Below are 16857 nucleotides of genomic sequence, written 5' to 3'. Positions count from 1 at the left end.
TTACACAGAAGTCCATTCTTCTGCATGCAAACGTGGATTGATTCATTTTATTCACAGTAAATTAAATCAACATTCCTAAACACACCTGCTTACAAAAGCTCAGATCTAAAGGCCTGGTTATGGCAATGTTCTTACCTGGGGAAGGACAACTTGCAAGAAATATTGGACAAGGACCAAGGATACTGAGGTCCAAGTCCATCTACAGCAGGGGAAACTCATTGGGTGACTTTGGTCATGCTCTCTTAGGCCAGACTACCTCTTTCAGAGTACTGAGAGCAATAGCAATAGGATTTAGACTTTTATACCGCTTCAAAGTGCTTTACAGCCCTTTCTAAGCTCTTTACAAAGTCAGCATAGTGCTCCCAACAATCTGGGTCCTCATTTTACTGACCTCGGAGGGATGGAAGGCTGAGTCAACTTTGAACTAGTGAGAATTGAACTGCCAAACTGCTGGCAGTCGACAATCATCAGAATTATTCTGCAGTACTGCATTCTAACCACTGTGCCACCATGGCTCTGATGCTGTTGTGGGGACTCGATAAAGGCACAAAGGCAAGTCTATCAAAACCAATTTGTCTTGAAGAGCCAGTAGAATTTCTTGGTTGAAGGTAGCATGCCCTCTAAATACAATTGCAAGAGAGGGGTATGTTGTTTCATCTTCTTGTTTGTCAACACCTAGGAGGCATCTGCTTGGCCACTGTGAGAAACACAACGCTAAGTTGAGGTGGGACTTGGCTTGATCCAACAGAGTTGTTCTTATGAGAATAAAACAAGGAAGATCTCATTGTGAAATGCCTTAAGATCCTAGAACGGAAGGAAGGAAGACGAAAGGAGAATGAAGAGGGTAGGAAAAGGAAGGAAGGAAGGAAGGGAGATTATAATGTGAGTGAGGGAGGGTCTGAATGAAGTCCTACCTTGGCACTTGGCCACCACAGGTCCCTGATACGAGTGACGTCGAGCTGGCCATGCCCATCCCAGCCACGTCCACCCTGGCCACACCTACCCCAGCCACACCCACCCCGAGGTCAAACACAACTCTGATGCGGCCCTCAGTGAAATCGAGTTTGACACCCCAGTCCTAGAAGGAGGCTGTGATATAAATTAGGAGGAAGAAGGAAAAGATCAACATCACCATTCCATGAAAGTAATCAATCTGACAGTTGAATTCAAGTGGCTGCCTCTGCAGCAGGTTTCAGAGAGAAAGGCTAATTTAGGGAGCCCCGATTAGGCTGTACACTTACAGCGCAGTCTTGTAATTCCTTACTTTTACAATCCATCCGATTTTAACTGCTTAGAGTCTTTATTGCACTGTGCTCATTACAGCTGACCTAGATTCTCAGATCTTGAATCTCAATTCGCGGCTTATTCTCCCTGTTAGCAGCCATATCTTAGCACATTTTTAGATGCCCCCAAACCGTCTATTAAACAGCCTTCTTCCTGCAGATTAATATGTAATCGCTCGTATATATGTATACGTTTAATAATGTATAAAGTAATTGATATAATTGCAAGATAGTGCTCATCATACTCAAATAAAAAAATGTGACTCATCCTTTCCCAGATATCACCGGCTTACAATATAATTTTCAAGCATTAGCTGCATTTCGTTTAACAGCATGAGGTTATACTGTAACATTCATCTTTCTGTTTGCTTAGATATTTCTCATTCGCGGGATCAGCTCTAACAGCAGAAAAGCGTTCACAAATGTTTAATCGTATCTCCTAGCCCCAAATTTCTCCTCCTGCCCTTCCCAGCCAACTGAGTTGTCTTAAATTCTAACTTTCATCATCCCAATCAATACAGAAAGGAGGTCTATCATCCCTACTCTGTTTAGGAAAACTCTTGTCCTTGGAAGCTGGATTAGAATACATGGTTAATCGCTGAGATTTCTTTCAGTTATTTAATTGATTGTTGGTTTTCTCTGGCCTTTTTTTGAGGGTGGGTGGGTTTGCAGATAGTAAACAATCCAGCTACAGGTAGTCCTCGATTTACAACCACAATTGAGCCCAAAAATTCTGTTGCTCAGTGAGACAGTTGTTAAGTGAGTTTTGCCCCATTTTACGACCTTTCTTGCTAAGTGAACCACTGCAGTTTTTAAATTAGTAGAACAGAATAGAATGAATGTTGTGGAAGGGACTTTGAAGGTCTTCTAGTCCAGCCCCCTACTCAAGCAGGAGAACCTATACCATTTCAGATAACTGACTGTCCAGTCTCTTCTTTAAAGCCTCCAGTGACAGAGCAACCCACAATTTCTGAAGGCAAGCTGTTCTACTGGTTACCGTACTTTTCGGAGTATAAGACACACTTTCCCCCCCTATAAGAGGGTGGAAATGTTGGTGCGTCTTATACACCAAATACAGCCATGTTTGGCCTCCTGAAACCTCACCCCACGTGTCCCATTTTTGCCAAAAACAGGCCGGTTTTTCAAAAAAACCAGGGCATTTCTACCCTCCCCAGCCCCCAGGAGCACTCTGCAGGCCTCCCAAACCCTCTGCATGTCCTGTTTTCATAAAAAATGGGCCCGTTTTTTGGGCTCCCAAATCCCCCATGCGTCACATTTTTGCCTTCCCCAGCCCCCAGGAGCACTCTGCAGGCCTCCCAAACCCTCTGCGCGCCCCGTTTTTGCAAAAATGGGACGCACAGAGGGTTTGGGAGGCCTGCAGAGTGCTCCTGGGGGCCAGGGAGGGCAAAAAAAAATTTCTTGTTTACCTCTTCGAAATCTTGCTGCGTCTTATACTCCGGTACGTCTTATAGTCTGAAAAATATGGTAATTGTCCTCACTGTTAATTGTCCTCACAAGTTTCTCCTTAATTCCAGGTTGCTTCATTCTTTGATTAGTTTCCAATCATTGTTTCTTGTCCTTTGGAGAATAATTCGACCCCCTCTTCTTTGTGGCAGCCCCTCAAATACTGGAATACCATGCTACCATGTCACCCCTAAATCTTCTTTTCCTTAGACTAGCCAAGCCCAAATCCTGCAGCAGTTCTTCAAATGTTTTAGTCTCCAGGCCTTTGATCATTCTTAGTCGCTCTTCTCTGAACTTTTTCGAAAGTCTCAACATCTTTTTTGTAGTTATGGTGACCAAAATCAGTTGCATTATCCCAGGTGTGGTCTTACTAGGGTTTTATATAGCGGTAATAATACTTCACATGATCTTGATTTGATGCCTCTGTTTATGCAACCCAGGATTGTATTAGCTTTTTTGGCTGCTGCTGCAGACTGCTGGCTCATGGTTACAGTAACATGGTTACAGCAACATGGTTGTAAAGTGAACCAGACTTCCCAGTTGACTTTGTTCATAAAAGGTTGCAAAAGGGAATCCCATGACTCCCTGGACACTCTCATAAAAATGAACCAGTTGCCAAATATCTGAATTTTCACACGTGAAAATTTGTGGTTCTCCAGCAGCCTGCAGAGCTGACAGCTAAGTCGGACAGCGATGAGGCTGAGGAAGAACATGGGCCAGTCCTGGATGCTGGGGAAGGCCCGGATGAGGGCTCTGCGTCAGAGGCAGAGATGGGGCCAGGGCCATCGGGGAGTGATGTGCGGACTCTGGAGCCTCCAGAGGCTGATAGTAGAGAGGCAGAGGAACAGGAGGAGCCTGTTCCTAGTGCACGTATGAGAAGAGCTGCCAGAAGGCAAGAGCAGCTAAAGCAAAGAGGACAACGCGGGAGTAGGGCCAAGAGATGACTGGCCCGCCCCATAAGGCTTAAAAGACCAGCAACAGCTCTTGGGCTCTTTGTCGGAAAACAATGTTGATAGTCTTGCTGCACTTATCTCGTCGGTGTCTTCTGCTTTTGAACTTTTGCCAAGAGAAGCTTTTGGTAGTTTGCCTAATTATACCAAGGTTGGTGATTAGACTGAAGAATTTGTGTTATGAAGAGTTTGTTTTAATTTAGTTTGGACTACGCTGAGAATGAGTTAATTCTCAGCTGTTCTAATAAAGTCTGTTTGTTTTGGAACTGTTTGCATCGATTACTACCTACTTGGGCCTGGGTTACAACAATGAGGAAGCTGCAAAGATTGTGTGAAAAACTATTGTGTGAGTCACTTTTTCCAGTGCCGTTGTAACTTCGAATGGTCACTAAAGGAAAGGTTGTAAGTCAAGGACTACCTGTACACATTCTGTGGGTTCTATTATTCTTCATGGTTACATGCTGCAAGTCACCCAGAATTTTACAGACTGACCTATAAATTGAATCAGCAAAGAAACCAACTACAAGCAATCCTCGAGTTATGATCACAACTGAGCCCAACATTTCAATTGCTAAGCAAGGCAGTTTGTTGTGGCCCGTACACGGCCTTTGCAGCTAGTAGCTGATTCAGACAGCGAGGAGGCTGGTGTGGTGCTGCACCAGCAGCCTGTGCAGCTGGCACTCGGGTTAGACAATGAGGAGGCTGGAGATGTGGTGCCAGAGGCGGGGATTCAGCCAGGGCCTTCAGAACCTCCAGAAGCTCCCTTAAGTGAAGAGGACAAAGAGGAGGAGCCTCTTCTTGATGTACGGGTGCGCAGAACTGCCAAAAGGCAGGAGTGTCTCCTCAGGAGGAGTCTCCTCGAGAGTAAGGTTTGGGGCTAATTGGCCACTCCCTTAGCCTATTTAAGGAGGAACGCCAACTGAAGCAATTTGCAGGGAACAACTTCGTTCACACACCTTTGTGTCTTGTCTTGCTTATCTTATCAGCTTCCTGCAAATTGCTTCTGGGCATTCTGCCAACCATAGTAAGTTTTCAGTTATTATTCTTTGAATTCTTGGCGGCTGTTAATGCAGTTAATTAACAGCCATTGTTGTAAAAGACTGGTTTATTTAGTAAACTAAGGTTTAAACGGACTTTGTGTGTGCTGCGTTCTTTGGGGTCCATAATTGGGGCAGAACATAGTTGTTAAGTAAGTCTTGCCCCGTTTTACGGCTTTCTTTCTTCTTCTTTTTTTTGCCACAGCTGTTAAGCGAATCGCTGCAGTTGAAAGTGACTCATGAGGCCATTAAGCAAATCTGGCTTCCCCCATTGTCATAAGAAGCCTTCTGGGAAAGTTATAAAAGGTGTTCACATGAATGACCTCGGAGGCGTGCCAGGTGCCAAGCACCTGAATTTGACCATGAGGATGTTGCACCAGTGTGAAAAACAGTCACAGGTCACTTTTTTCAGTGCCATTGTAGCTTTGAACGGTCACTAAATGAATAGCTGTATGTCAAGGACTACCTGTAATAGATCTGGAGGTCAACCAGGGTGAAAAGGGGTGGTTTACTTTGAGCAATTTCAGAGGGTGCCAGGGAGTGACTATAATCCTGGGCATTCTACATGCAAAGCATAACTTGTACCATTGAATTGAAGTCACACCGTATTTCCCTATGCATTTAAGTCGTATTTAGACATGAAAATATTGCCCAAATGCTCTCAGTTGAAAATTCCGTGCTGCATTCACGGACCGTACATAACTCTGAAAGCGGCATGGAAATGAATTAAAATGAAGGGAAATAAAGTTTGAATTCAAGCAGGGAAACACACCCAGGCAGACTGGAAATGCGAGACAGATTGTGAAATAATATTTGAGTACAGCACAAAGTGGTATGTGTGGGCATCAATGAAAGTGGAATAAAGAACAAAGTCTTCCAACTTCCTGTCTCTTTTGTGGGATTTGCAGGCTGATCATTTTCTTCCTCTTAGAAACAGGGCGTTTAATTGCATCCTTGGAATAAAAGAGAAAGAAGAGTTGAAAAGAAGTTGAATGTACAGCTGTACTTACTAAAGATCTTTGTTATAATACGTTTGACATAACTCCTGATCATTTTTCCTTGGGCGCTCAAGTGTCACAATGAGTTATTCTCCACACACGTGCGCACATGAATGCACAAACACACACACACAATATTAGAGACTGGAAAGGCAACTGCATTCCAGCCAAAGGTCATGGTTTCATCTTGAAGAAAAATGAGTGAAAGTAGATAATTGCATTCTTCAAATATCTAAAAGGACGGCAGAAAGAAAATGATCAAGACACGTTCTTTGCGGTCGTAGAGAACTGGACACCAAAACCATCTATAAATGAAAGGAGATTTCAGACAATTATTGATACTCCTCACTTACCAATTACCACTTTTGAGAATGGTTCAAAGTTACTATGGCACTGAAAAGTAGGTTTATTAGCGGTTCTTGAACTTGTATTGTTACAGTGAGTCCACAGTCATATTATTGCCATTTGTGACCTTCTGGCAAACAAAGTCAATGGGGAAGCCAGCAGGAAGTTGCAACTCACAGTTATGGTCACAGAGTCACAGTCACATATCATGTAAGCGGTTTACAGAGTCAGCATATTGCCCCCTACAATCTGGGTCCTCATTCTACCGATCTCGGAAGGATGGAAGGCCGAGTCAACCTTGAGCCGGTGAGAATCGAACTGCAGAACTGTAGGCAGCTGGCAGTCAGCAAAGTAGCCTGAAATACTGCATTTTAACCACTGCGCCACCATGGCTCATGATTGATGACCTGTGGTAATTAACAATCTCAGAAGAACTAATGTTGTAGGTCCAGTGTGGTCATGGGATGTTTCACTTAGTGATATTGTCGTTTCAGCAACTGTGGTTGGTAAGTGAGGACTACCTATATTAGGAACAATTTCTTCAGTAAAAAAAAAAAATTGGACAATGGAAGCAAATACTGAGCAAGATGATGAATTCCCCTTGACCAGATGTATTCAAGCAGAGGCTAGATAGTCTTCTGTCTAAAATGCTTTGATCTGGATTCCTACACTGACCAGGGAATTGGGCTTGATTGTCTAATGATCCAATACTGTCTTTCTGTGGCTGATGTGAAAGTTTTAATCTTAAAGTCAGGAAGTGATGAGAATCAGATAAGCGAGAACCAGTTGGGAAGTAATGAGAATCCAAACGTCCAACTTCTGAACTGAAAAATAAAACGATACAGGAAGCCAGAATTCCTGTCGATGACTTGACAGTAGTTTGCTCATTCAGCAACAAAGCTTAGCAGCATATCAAGGTCTCCATGATCTTTTATGTTTAGGCCTTGTTGTTTGTGTGTATGTAAACATTGTTTACAATGTTAACAATGCCTAATGCTTTTTAAACATTGATAAAATTGCTTTCCCAGTGACATTATGTCTATTATCCCTTGTGGAAAGGGTGTGTCAGAGAACAAATAGTTTACAACTGCTGTGTAATGAATGGGGAGTTAGATCTGGGAACGTGACTCACCTCTACCTCAAATTGAAGCAAAAGTTTAGCTTGCTAGATGGGTACTTTTGTGGTATTCGAAGAGCTTTAGGGCTGGCTCTGGGAAGAACCAATTTGGATTTATAACGCCACTATCTGCCAGACTGCAATCTCAACATATATTTGCTAGGAACAAAGTCCCTCTGAATTCATTGGGTTTAATGACCAAGGAAGTCACAGAGATCAAACTACACCGTGGCGATCCTTAAACATGCTGAGCAAGAAATGAGTTCTTCCAAATCCAGTGAGACATTTTGGATTAAATCTGCTGAAAAATTACACGCTCGCTTGGCACATACTATGATATGTTAGCAGATGATGGGTCTCAGCAAAAAAGAAGAAATGCCCAAAGGAGGAAGAAAGCCTTACGCTGATGTGGTAGATAGAAGAGACGTGATTTTTCTCTCCTTTCTGCTTGCCATGATTCACATAGATTGCATTCGACCACATAGAGATTGTTCCCTACAGTTGCTGCTGAACAAGCTAATCCTGGCAGACTTCAAACTTTTAACACTCTTCTGTTTAGAAAGCACAACTAGTTAAGATAAGGTCCCAGAAAGGCCTGCTAGCTTTATAGGACTTTGAATATCATTCTTATGAGAAATAATATTGCAGCTAGGATCATTTCAAATGCAAGAACTGAAAGCAGGATATAAAAATAAGTAGTGGATGAGTCCTTAGAAAAAACAGCAGAACAGCAGAAATGGCAGAATGCATCAGGGTATTGCATTACCCTGAAAATATTGCACAATCCCATCCCTCTTTCTGGACTTTATTAATTAAACCCAGAGTTTCAGGCTCAAACTTAAACCTCACTATTTTCCTTCTTCTTGTGCCATCTGTCATCGGACGTTGGCAATCATGTTGGCGATCCTATTTTTATCAACAGCCGCACAAAAAAGTGCTGCTGAGTTTTGTCCAAACCAGTCCCTTAGATTTTGAAGCCATGATGTTCTTCTTCTGCCTGGACCTCGTTTGCCTTCAATCTTTCTCTGGAGGATTTTTTTTTTAATTTGATTTATATGCCGCCCTTCTCCGGAGACTCAGGGCGGCTTACAATGCGTTAAGCAATAGCCTTCATACTTTTGTATATTTATACAAAGTCATCTTATTGCCCCCACAAACTGGGTCCTCAATTTACCTACCTTAGAAAGGATGGAAGGCTGAGTCAACCTTGAGCCTGGTGAGTTTCGAACTTGCAGTAATTGCAGACAGTTGAATGTTAATAACAGGCTTTTAGTCTGCTGAGGCACCAGGCCCGATTAAATGAAGGATGCCGTATTTTTCTGGGTGTCGCATCACACGTCCAAAATATTCTAACTTTCACTTTTTAATGGTTTTGATGATTTCCCTTGGCTTTCCCAGGCCGCTTATCATCTCATTTCTGATTTTGTCAACCCATCTTATACACAACAACCATCTGTAAATCCATATTTCAAAAGTTTCTAATCTCTTCAAGTGGCTTTCTGTCAGAGACCAACTCTCTACTCCGTAGAGTAGGATAGAAAAGATGTAACATCTGACAAGCCTGATTTTCAATTATAGGCTTATGTCGTGACCTTTTTCATTTTGAAGAATGCTGTTTGACCTTTCTCTATCTTTGTCTTTACTTCAGTGGTCATGTCCCAACTTTCATGCAAATTAGAACCAAGGTACGTGATCCTTTCAACTTTCCCCTCACTGCTGTTCAATATCTGTATGGCGAGATCATCCATCTTTAGTTCTGAATGAGGTTGTGCTTCTCCAAATGAACTGACTTGTGATTTGGGAATCCTCTTGGACTCACAGCTCTGCTCCACAGATAACAGCTTGTCTTTGCTGATCTCCATCTTGCGCACCAACTAAGCCCTTTCTTGATATGGGAGACTTTACTCATGTCACTCATACCTCAGTCAGCTTTTGAATGTACTCATGGAATGTGTTCTGCACGGGGCTGCCCTTGAAAGGAATTTGGAAACTACGGCTAGTCCAGAATACAGGGGCTTGAGTAATTATGGGAACACCGATATATCACCTCTACTTCAATAACTGAACTACCGTATTTTTCGAAGTATAAGACGCACCTACCTTTTTTGGTGAGGAAAAGAAGAAAAAGAAATCTCCCTCTGCCTCTGCACAATTTTGCCTTGTTTCAGCAAACAGCAAACAGCCTGCTTTACTTTCATTTTCGTTTTCAGCATAGCTTGATTAGCACAAGGGAAAAAAATCTGGTCCAGCAATTTACCTCTTTGCAGCAAGCAGCAGAGCCCTGGACAAAACAACTGAGAGCAAATCAGCTGAGTCGGGAGGCCGATCCAATCAACTTGTGCTAATTAGGCTGTGCTGAAGCTGAAAGGAGCTGTTTTTTCTTGCTGTTTGCTTGCAAGGAAGTAACTGCTACAAGGCAGATGCCAAAGGGTGGGGGCCAGTGGGTGGGCAGGGCTACATTCGGTGTATAAGACGCACCTAAATTTTCACCCCCTTTTAGGGGGGGAAAAGGTGCATCTTATATTCCGAAAAATACGGTAGTTGCCAGATGGCTTCTGGGTGCAATTCAAAGTGCTAGCTCCCATCTTTTAAGAGGCCCTTGGTTTAGGTGCTGGATATTGTGGGGCTATCTTCTCTCAATAACATCTGCTTGTTTGCCAAGATCTAGAAGAGTGGGCCCCCATGTATCTCCTTTTCATCAGAGATAACTACCCACATATATTTTGAATTGATGTCTCCCTCTTCAGGAATTTGGGTGCTCCCCTCTCTTTGTATTGGGTTCTTCAGAAAGTTTGTAAAGACCAGGCTAATTTACAGCTACCATGACTATCTATTTGGATGAATAATTATTTTTAATTAGGTTTTTTGGAATATTTGATTCCTGACTTTGGTTTTGGTTTTTATTATTATATATTCATTTTAATTCGAAGTACAGATTTAAGGGAGTGTTACACTGTTCGGAATTGGTTGATTGGGGCAGCTTGTAAGCCAAGCCAATAAGTAAATAATTAAATAAAGGAGCTTTTGGGGGGTGGTGGAAATGGTGACAATATTTTCTTACAGGCTAATTTTTACTTCATACCCCAATTACTTACCTTTTCCTATAGCTCTACCAGCCCTAGAAGGAATTGTAAGTGTCTACATATTTTCCTCTTGTAGATGAAAAACAACATGGAGTCTAATTAATTTTCAAGAGGAACATCAGTTCTAATACAACATATTAAATTTAGTGGATTCTCTCGAGGCTACTTTTGGTATTTAAAAAATGTTAAGTAGAAGATATATATGATTATGTTTCTCATTTGGTTGGGGCCTTAATTGGATTGCCAAATTTAAAACTGGTCTACAAGCTGGAACTTGGTCTACATCTTTGCATGCTCATAAAGAAAAAGTAAATATATAGGTGTATCTCTTGAAAAAAACCAGGATAATTATTGTCTTGAATGTTACTTCATTAGATTCATCTCTGTTAGACAACTAAAATAGGCTGTACTGAACAAAAGAAACTAATGTTTATGGATATTGCTGAGATATAAATAGATTTCCAATGGCAAACCGAACAATAGGCTTTCCATTGTCATAATTTTGAGACAATGCCCTTAAAAGCTGGAAAAGAAACACAGAAGCAACTTGGGTCCTTTTTAAAAAAATAATGCTGTTGGAAATGCACAGCTTTTAAAGTGTTTTAATATTGCTGTTCCTCCCAGAAAAAGCAAAAGCATAATAATGAAAATTGATGCCAGAAGGACTGCAGCTTAATGATATGGAACATGCTTTGCATGCAAAGAATCTCAGGTCAGTCACCAGATTTCCAGTTGGAGCTGGTTGATATCCAAAAATCCATTGCTAATTAGTGTAGAAGGTACTGGATTCTATGGACTAATGATCTTAGAGGTAGTTTGTTATATTTCTATGTTTTTCAATTCCCAAATATGGAACAATAGAGGCAATATACACATATTTAATATAATCTGGCAGTCTGCTCATAAAACTGAACAATTGAGTAAGTTTTGAATGTTGGGAGATTCTGATCATTAACGAAGGCTGATCAGTTTTCATGCCTGATGTCACACTCTCCCCTCTACGGGATCAGATGGCATTTATATATTTTTAAAAAGTCAGATGTGAATGGATTTTTAAACATCTGAGAGGTGTGTATGGCAAAGTAGTCAACCATATTTTAGCCTAAGATATTGTACGAATCCTCCTGGAATTCGGTTCAAGATAATGTCTGCCATGAAAAAAAAATGTCGGATGGACACAATTCAATGAATCACGAGTGAGTTGAAGCACATGGAGCATTGTAGCATGTGTGACTTTGGATACACATAGAAGTGTGCAGCCAAGTCCTGTGATCCATAGTGAGATTTGGGCTCAGTGAAATTAGTGAAACTAGCTGCACTGTTCGTGTAAATCGTTGTAACAGAGACCTCAATGAAAATAATAATTCTGTACATGAAGGGCATGACAAAAATGTTTCTTTTAATCACTTCCTAGTCCCGTGGTGGTGAACCAATGGCACACATGCCAGAGGTGACATGCAGAGCCCTCTCGGTGGGCACACGAGCTGTCGCCCCAGCTCAGCTCTGCTGCCCATGGACACACGCCTCTCGCCGGCAAGCTGGTCTTCAGGTCTCTGCCACGCATGCACATGGGGTGCATGCGTGTGATGCACATGGGCCACACGTGCATGTGCAGGGGGTGAAGTGCATGCGCGGGGAACGCACACACATTGCATTTTGGGGGTTCGCGTGTGCGCGCTTTGGTCACTCGGTCCAGAAAAGGTTAGTCATCACTGTTCTAGTCTATTCTATTCTAAGGTCCACTTTCTAATCTATTCTAAGGTCCTTATATTAATTTGTACTATGGATTTCTATTAACGCCAAGCCTCAAAACAAAAAAGTTATAGAGTTTAAAAATGTGAAAAATCAGGTTACTGGTGTCTATCCCAATAGAACTAAGAGCGGAGAAAAATGGAAGTTAGGAGAACAGTGAAAAAGAGAAACACAACAGTGCTGAGAAAGCAAGAGCCATGATGGCACAGTGGTGAGAATGCAGTACTACAGGCTACTTCTGCTGACTGCTGGCTGCCTACAATTTGGCAGTTCGAATCTCACCAGGCTCAAGGTTGACTCAGCCTTCCATCCTTCCGAGGCGGGTAAAATGAGGACCCAGATTGTTGGGGGCAATAGGCTGACTCTGTAAACCACTTAGAGAGGACTGTGAAGCAGAATATAAGTCTAAGTGCTATTGCTATCTCCTCTCCTACTAATAATATGATTCTCCATGACAGGCAGCATACAGGTAGTTTTCAAGTTACAACCACAACTGCGACTAGAATTTCTGTGGCTAAGTTAAGGCGGCTGTTAAGTGAGCAGCACCCAATTTTACAACCTTCTTGGCGCAATTGTTAAGCGAATCACTGCAGCAGCTCAGTGAATCATGTAGTCACTAAGTGAATCATGTGGTCGTTAAACGAATTTGGCTTCCCCCATTGATTCTGAATGTCGGAAACTAGCTGGAAAGTTTAAAAATGGCAATCATAGGATCTCAGGACACTGCAACTGTCATAAATACATTAAATTTAAAGGTTTTTTTAAATTGGGTTTTTGATAAGAGGTTTTAAAAATGATCTTAGTTGGATGTTTTAAATTTGGCCGAATGATTGAATTATTTTAATAAGCTTTTAATTTTTGTCATACATTGTTTTTACCATGGCTGTTCACCGCCCTGAGTCCCTCGGGAGAAGGGCGGTATACAAATATAATAAACTAACTAACTAACATGATAGTTGCCAACCATCCAAATTTTGATCATTTGATTGTGGGGATGCTGCTACAAGTCATAGATGTGAGGACTAAGTAACTTTTTTCAGTCCTGGTGTAACTTTGAATGGTCACTAAACGAATGGTTGTTAAGTTGAGGACTTCCTATATCCTACCCAACAGAGGAACATTATAAAGTCCTCATGGAATAATAGCCCCCTTCTAGTGTTCGTCTCCGCTTAAGTCAGGCGCTAGTGAACACTAGCTCTTGACTTAACAAGAAGACTAGGAGCAACTAATATTGTGAATGTTAATCTACAGGACCACATTCTGCCACCGATTGCCTCCCACCGACCAATACGCTCCCACAGAGAGGGCCTCCTCAGGGTGCCGTCAGCCAAACAGTGTAGGCTGGCGACCCCCAGGGGGAGAGCCTTCTCTGTGGGGGGCCCGGCCCTATGGAATGAACTGCCCCCGGACATACGAAGGATCCCCGACCTCCGTGCCTTCCGTCACACTCTGAAGACCCTATTATTCCAGCAAGCTGGACTGACAGGATAAAGGTTTTTAAATTGGGGTTTGATAGGGGTTTTAAAACGATCTTAGTTGGATGTTTTAAATTTGGCCGATTGATTGAATTATTTTAATAAGCTTTTAATTTTTGTTGTACATTGTTTTTACCATGGCTGTTCACCGCCCTGAGTCCCTTGGGAGAAGGGCGGTATACAAATATAATAAAATAAATAAATAAATAAATAAAATAATAAATAAATGTGTCCAATCCGTTTTAGGGGGACATCCACACATCTAAAGGACCCAAAGGGGTGACATGATAGCAGTATTCCAGTATTTGAGGGGCTGCCACAAAGAAGAGGGGGTCCAATTATTCTCCAAAGCATCAGAGGGCAGGACAAGAAACAATGGTTGGAAACTAACCAAAGAGAGAAGCAACCTGGAATTAAGGAGAAACTTCCTAACAGTGAGGACAATTAACCAGTGGAACAGCTTGCCTTCAGAAATCGTGGGCGCTCCATCAGTGGAGGTTTTTAAGAAGAAACTAGACAGCCACTTATCTGAAATAGTATAGGTTCTCCCGCTTGAGCAGGGGACTGGACTAGAAGACCTCCAAGGTCCCTTCCAGCTCTATTCTATTCTGTTCTGTTCCAATTTAATTGCACATTGCATGATATAGTGCAGGGGTCTCCAGCCTGAGCAATTTTAAGTCTGGAGGAGTTCAACTCCCAGAATTCCCCAGCCAGCTTTGCTGGGGAATTCTGGGAGTTGAGGTCCTCCAGACTTAAAGTTGCCCAGGTTGGAGATCCCTGATATAGTGCTTTCTTGCATTGGCCTTGACTCTCTCTGCACTTCATTAATAATAGTTTTGACTCTCCCTCCCTGTTCTAAATGTACCGCTCGGGTCATATGTGTGGCATCCATGCACTTATGCTCACTTACACTTCACTTAGCACCTACCTAGTAGAAACCTCCACTGAATCCAGGGACTTTGTCAAAATAGCCACACTTGCATTGCATTCTGCCTCACCTCATTTATGCATATACAAAAAAGGGTGAAGCTAATAATGCCGCCTAGCAGTGTCATTTCCCCAGCTTGTATCTCACATACACACAGCTTGTATCTCACACACACAACCTATAGTTTAGCTGAAAAAATGTGAAGTCAACAGGCTGCAAAGGAAGCATCCCATAAACTTCCTTTTGAGGGGGGGCTAAGTTTGTTTCTGGTTTTTTTTTTTTTTCTTTTTGATCAGGAAATGTGCAGTAGCAAAGTTTGGAAGCAGAGAAGCTAGAAACTAAACTGCAGTTGCAGGGAATAGAAGGGGTGATAAGAAGCATTCTGGAAAATCAATATTTTTGTCACTGGCTACTTTCCCTTCTCTGCCCACAGCAGCCATTTCATGAATGGCTAGAAGCCATTTTACCAAAGTGCCCCCCCCACGCCCATGTGCTCAAAATTCCATATACTGTGTTCCTTCTGAGTTAGGGATTTCCTTCCTCCTGATTTTTATTGGCACAATAAAGACGGCGTGCATATATGTACATATATATCTACCATCTGGAACGGGCTTCCCCCGGAGTTCGAAACATCCAAGACTTACGCATATTCCGCCGTGCCCTGAAAACATTTCTATTCCAACAAGCTGGTCTGGCCTAACTCTCCCTTTTTAATTGGCTTTTAAACTGGGTTTTAAATTGGGTTTTTAAATCTCTTTAGATAAATTTGGATGTTTTTAATCTTTGAGCCTAAATTACTTAATCTATTTCTTAATAGTTTTTAACTTCTATATGTATTTGTATTTATTATGGCTGTTCACCGCCCTGAGTCCTTCGGGAGTAGGGCGGTATACAAATATGAAAAATAAATAAATAAATAAATAAATAAATAAATAAATAAATAAATGTGTGTGTGTGTATGTATATGTATGTATGTATGTGTGTGTGTGTATATAATCATTTTGTGTGTTAGTTCCTTCTGGGGGGAAGAAGTGCCTTTACCCATTCATCTCAAAAATATTATTTTCCTCCAATGTTTTCCACACTTTACACCGAATAACAGCTTCCCATCTAATCTCTGGAAATAGCACCCTGAACTACCTACAGTAAAAGTCTGTCCGTTAATTCCATGCACCTGGAAGCCCATCTATGCATTTGAGCTGTGCAAATGTGAGCGTGGAAAGGGAGGGGGGGGCAATGTCAGAGAATTCTGCACATGGCCAGAGGCACCCTTTTCTTTGCTCTCCGCTTGCAGATGCTGCAGAACAAACTACAGGTAGCGCTCTACTTACAACAGTTCACTTAGTGACCGTTCAAAGTTATAACGGCACTGAAAAAAAGTGACCATTTTTCACACTTACAACCATTGCAGCATCCCCATGCTCATGGGCATGCTTGGCAACTGACTCATATTTATGACCGTTGCAGTGTTCCCGGGCTCATGTGAGCTTCTTTTTGGCAAACTTCTTGCAAGCAAAGTCAAGGGGGGGGGAGAAGAGGAGAAGCTGGATTCACTTAACAACCGTGTTACTAACTTAACAACCGCAGCGATCCGCTTAACAACCGTGGCGAGAAAGGTCATTAACACCGGGGGGCCAAATTCACTTCACAAACGCTTCACTTATGAGCCACTTAGAAACTGTTGGGCTCCAATTGTGGCCGCAAGGTGAGGACTAGGTGGCTGGGTGGCTAAGACGCTGAGCTTGTGGATCAGAAAGGTTGGCAGTTCCGAGGTACGAATCCCCTAGTATAGGTCTCCTGCGTAAGCAGGGGGTTGGACTAGATGACCTCCAAGATCCCTTCCAACTCTGTTACTGTTACGGGGGGGGGGGCAAATTCACTTCACAAACGCTTCACTTAGCCACTTAGAAACTGCTGGACTCCAATTGTGGCCGCAAGGCGAGGAGTAGGTAGCTCGATGGCTAAGACGCTGAGCTTGTCAATCAGAAAGGTCGGCAGTTCGGCGGTTCGAATCCCCTAATACAGGTCTCCTGCGTGAGCAGGGGGTTGGACTAGATGACCTCCAAGATCCCTTCCAACTCTGTTACTGTTACCGGGGCCCAAATTCACTTCACAAACGCTTCACTTATTAGCCACTTAGAAACTGCTGGACTCCAATTGTGGCCGCAAAGCGAGGAGTAGGTAGCTCGATGGCTAAGACGCTGAGCTTGTCGATCAGAAAGGTCGGCAGTTCCGCGGTTCGAATCCCCTAATACAGGTCTCCTGCGTGAGCAGGGGGTTGGACTAGATGACCTCCAAGGTCCCTTCCAACTCTGTTACTGTTACCTGTTACTACCTGTACTTTAAAGGCGCCCAAGGACGAATCGAGCCCGAGTTTGTTTCCCCCCCACCGACGAGGAGGGGAAGGCTGGCTGGCTGGGCTCGA

At 42.6% G+C, this 16857-nt stretch overlaps 1 long non-coding RNA gene across 1 annotated transcript; it reads right to left on the bottom strand.

Annotated features, from left to right (window-relative positions):
- Positions 1–5522: 5522 nt before the first annotated feature.
- Positions 5523–16851, bottom strand: LOC117678955 (uncharacterized). The gene is made up of 2 exons (XR_004595194.3): positions 16758–16851; positions 5523–5687 (listed from the first exon to the last, which is right to left on the bottom strand). It is a non-coding gene; the product is annotated as an uncharacterized LOC117678955 (long non-coding RNA).
- Positions 16852–16857: the final 6 nt, after the last annotated feature.

This window comes from Pantherophis guttatus, chromosome 8, assembly GCF_059756535.1.
Source record: "Pantherophis guttatus breed Tessera chromosome 8, ASM5975653v1, whole genome shotgun sequence".
Classification (NCBI taxonomy): domain Eukaryota; kingdom Metazoa; phylum Chordata; class Lepidosauria; order Squamata; family Colubridae; genus Pantherophis; species Pantherophis guttatus.
The sequence above is the reverse complement of the archived record's forward strand: the minus strand, read 5'-3'. Positions and strand labels throughout refer to the sequence as shown.